This window comes from Mandrillus leucophaeus, unplaced genomic scaffold, assembly GCF_000951045.1.
Source record: "Mandrillus leucophaeus isolate KB7577 unplaced genomic scaffold, Mleu.le_1.0 Scaffold1085, whole genome shotgun sequence".
Lineage (NCBI taxonomy): Eukaryota > Metazoa > Chordata > Mammalia > Primates > Cercopithecidae > Mandrillus > Mandrillus leucophaeus.
In genome coordinates, this window is record NW_012099043.1 from 772,425 (window position 1) to 776,828 (window position 4,404).

The 4,404-nt window shown below is 41.8% G+C and overlaps 1 pseudogene; it reads left to right on the forward strand.

The window, feature by feature from the left end:
- The first annotated feature begins 17 nt into the window (after window positions 1–17).
- LOC105544767 lies at window positions 18–493 on the forward strand (annotated as a pseudogene).
- The last annotated feature ends 3,911 nt before the right edge of the window (window positions 494–4,404 follow it).

The following is a 4,404-nucleotide window of genomic DNA, read 5'->3' on the forward strand; positions in this document are numbered from 1 at the left end:
TTTTCACTTTTCACAAGATGACACCAAAAACGAAGAAGGAAGCTCCTGCCCCTCCTTAAGCTGAAGCCAAAGCAAAGGCTTTAAAGGCCAAGAAGGCAGTGTTGAAATGTGTCCACAGACCCCCCCACAAAAGGAAGATCTGCACCTCACCCACCTTCCAGCATCCGCAGACACTGTGACTCCAGAGGCAGCCCAGATATCCTGGGAAGAGCACCCCCCCGAGAGAAACAAGCTTGACCACCATGCTGTCATCAAGTTTCCACTGACCACTGAGTCAGCCATGAGGAAGATAGAAGGCAACAACACGCTTGTGTTCACTGTCGATGTTAAAGCCAACAAGCACCAGATCAAACAGACTGTGAAGAAGCTCTGGGATGTGGATGTGGCCACGGTCAACATCCTGATTCGGCCTGATGGAGAGAAGGAGGAATATGTTCGACTGGCTCCTGATTACGATGTTTTGGATGTTGCCAACAAACTTGGGATCATCTAAACTGAGTCCAGCTGGGTGATTCTAAATAGATGTATGTCTTTTCACCATAAAAAAAAGGAAACAATGTGTTTCATAAGAATGACAACTTAAAATCTTAAAGCTTATAGATTTGATTCTAATTATCTAGTAAGTATAATATTAGCTTCTTGTAAGCACTCAAGCAGAATAGAAACTTGTTTGTTGGCCAGGCACAGTGACTCACACCTGTAATCCCAGCACTTTGGGAGGCCAAGGGGGGCGAATCACAAGGTCAGGAGATCAAGGCCATCCTGGCTAACACTGTGGAACCCTGTCTCTACTAAAAATTAAAAAAAAAATTAGCTGGGCGTGGTGGCAGGTGCCTGTAGTCCTGGTTACTCTGGAGGCTGAGGCAGGACAATGGCCTGAACCCAGGAGGCGGAACTTTTAATGAGCTGAGATCACACCACTCTACCCCAGCCTGGGTGACAGAGCGAGACTACATCTCAAAAAAAAAAAAAAAAAGAAAAAAGAAAAAAGAAACTTGTTTGTTTTATATTTAATAGTGGTAACTCTGAAGACATAGTTGTTTTATTACACAAAAAATATTACATTTATCTTATTTAACTAAGTTGTATCCAAATCGTGTTAACTTGAAAAACATTTGGATTGGTTCCTATATTTCTAGGAGTTTGGGGAATATTTATTTATATATGATTTTTTTTTCCAAGCCAAGTTAGAATAGAACACTTTTAGAGGATTTTATAAATGAATTTTGCAGTGCTATCCAGAGTTAAGAAAAATCACATATACAGAACATACATTAATAGACATACAAACACAAATAGAGATCTTATAGCTTTCATCCTGAAATTTTAGCCATGAATCAGGCATAAATATTCTGATGGTTAATTTTAGACGTCTGCTTGATTGGATTAAGAGATACTAACATAACTGGTAAAGCACAGTTTCTGGGCATAAGTGTGAGGGTGTTTCTGGAAGACACTGAGATAAGGAAGATCCACCCTGACCCAATGTGGATGGGCACTGATATGGTTTGACTGTGTCCCCACCCAGATTTCATCTTGAATTGTAGTTCCTATGATCCCTACATGTTGTGGGAGGGACCTGGTGGGGGATGATTGAATCATGGTGGTGGTTGCTGCCATGCTGCTCTCATGATAGTGAGTGAGTTCTCATGATCTGATGGTTTTATAAGGGGCTTTTCCCCTTTGACTTAGCACTTCTTGCTGCTGCCATGTGAAGAAAGACATCTTTGCTTCCCCTTCCATCATGATTGTGAGGCCCCTCCAGCCATGTGGAACTGTCAGTCTATTAAACCTCTTTGTTCTTTATAAATTGCTCAGAGTCAGGTAGTTCTTCATAGCAGTATAAAAATAGACTAATACAGGCACCATCCAATTGCTTGAGAGCCCAGACAGAACAAAAAGGAAGAGGAAAGGTGAATTATCTCTTTCTGAAACTGAAACATCCTTCTCTTGCCTTTGACATGAGAACTTCAGGGTCTCAGGCCTTTGTCCTCAGAATGAGAGTTACACCATTGGCTTAACTGATTCTGAGTCCTTTGGACATGGACTGAGCCATGCTACCAACTGTCCTGGTTCCCCAACTTGGAGACAGCCTATCGTGGACTTTCTCAGCCTTCATAATTATGTGAACCTTCTCTCATCTGTCTATCTACATATATCCTACGGATTGTGCCTTTCTGGGGAACCCTGACTAATGTGATGACAATAATACAAAATTAACTAGTTTATATCGAAGACTTGGTTTTTGTCTTTACCCCATTTTATGTTTGTATTATAATTGTGCTTCTGGAAAATGGAAAAAGTTTTTATCTTCTTCATATGAGGGCTAAAGCTTTTTTTCACCAATGTTTTTGGAGATTTTTAAGATTTTCAAGATTTTCTTTTGACATATAATCTTATGAAGCTGAGAATTAAATTTTGTTTTATTTTTTCTATTTTATTTTTCAGCCTCAGGTGTTTGCTTTTGCAGATCCTTGAGCACACTGAGAGCTTCCAAGGCATGGAGTGGGGTGCCTAAAGTTTCAGTGATTATAGGGAGTTGAAAGACTCAGTTAGGAAAGGAAAGGTCTAAAGGAAGCAATTTGGAAGATCAAAATTTTCTCAAAAGAACTATTAAGGTTCTAAATAATTCTTGGTAAAGTCATGCAAACAGGAAAGGAAGTAGACAGAATTAGTTCCATATTGGTGGAACACACAGTCAGCAGAGGTTTGAGAAGGGAGAATTTAGTCAACTGAGAAGTTCCCATGAAAGGAGCAAGACCAAATCACAGACACACCATGAAAGAAAAAGCCAGGAATAACTGCCAACCCAAGAGGAGAACGGAGAGGCCTCAAAACCAAAGGTAGGATAAGAAACTTCTAGCCCAAGAGTTACCTTTCAGACAAAGAAGCCTGAGATTCCAACCCAGCTTCAGAGAGTACTCACTCAAAATGTTACTCAAACTGTAGGCTTTTTAACGACTTAGCCATGCATGCAAAAGGCATTTCCTAAGGTGGCACAGAAGATGGAGTCCCCATATCCTAAGATAGCCAAGGAGAAAGAAAGACCCCTGTTGCCAGAGCCAGTGGGCAAAGGCAACAGAGAAAGAGACAAGGGTCCTTATGGGATGAGACCCTTGCAGATTTAGACTTATACAAACTCCTGAGAACTGGCAGGATGACAGCAATAAATGGGGTACCGACATTTCCACTCATTGGATTACAAGTTCTCAGGCATCCAAAATGATTAACAAAATGGAGATTTCTAGGGCTTCAGTGGGAAAGTATGGAAGGTCTTTTTGAACTTTTTAATGCTGTCAACTGAAGAATGATAAGCTTCATAAAATCGGAAAGGAGAGATTTCATTATGTTTTTGCTTTTTGAGTCATAGTTTCACTCTTGTTGCCAAGGCTGGAGTGCAGTGGAGTGATCTTGGCTCGCTGCAAGCTGCACCTCCCAGGTTCAAGTGATTATCCTGCCTCATCCTCCCAAGTAGCTGGGACTACAGGCATGCGCCACCATGCCCAGCTAATTTTTGTATTTTTAGTAGAGATGGGGTTTCACCATGTTGGCCAGGATGATCTTGATCTCTTGGTCTCAGGTGATCCACCCGCCTCGGCTTCCCAAAGTGCTTTCATTACAGGCGTGAGCCACTGCATCCAGTGAGAGATTTATTTCCTGTAAAGGGTTGCAGTCTGCAGGATAGTCCTGACAGGCTAGGAAGCATAACCTCCAGCCAGAAGTCAGAAACAGACACTTCAAGGGAGAGGTAAAGGAAATAGTAATTTATGCTGAGTGGTATGGCCAAATACACATATTTAATAAGCTCTAGGAGGAGTCATGCATATTTATGAAAGGAGAAATGCATGCATGCGCAGTTGAGTTTCTTGCTCCTTCATGGGTCCAATGTACAAAAAATGGCAGTGTTAACATGATCCCAGGGTGGAGTTTTCAGCCCTCTGACATTAAAAGTTGAAGCAGAGGATATGAAAACTTGCTCTGTGCATCCTGTGTATGCTGTCCAGAACCTCTCCATCATGGGTGGTCTCTTATTAGGCAAGAGAGGAGAGGCAGCTTCAGGCAGTTGGTTGAAATCATTGGTGGAGTCTTTTGAAAGGCTTGTTTCTGTTAAATCCTTAGGGAAGAAAGCCTCATCATGGTTAGCAAAGGAGGGGATATAACGAGGTGTATCTGACCCCTGTCATCCTATCCTGCCCAACTTGTAATAGGGGAGGAAGAATAATTTTCTCTCTACCTTTATGAAATTCTAAGATGGGACCCTCTATAAATCTGAGAACTCAGTTTTGAAAGTCACTCTGGGATCCCCTCGGCCAAGAGTGGGTCTGTTCAGTCAGTTGGGAGCTTAGGATTTCATTTTCATTTATCAGTGCTAATGGGAATGTGTAGGCTGTCTTCCTGGCAGCT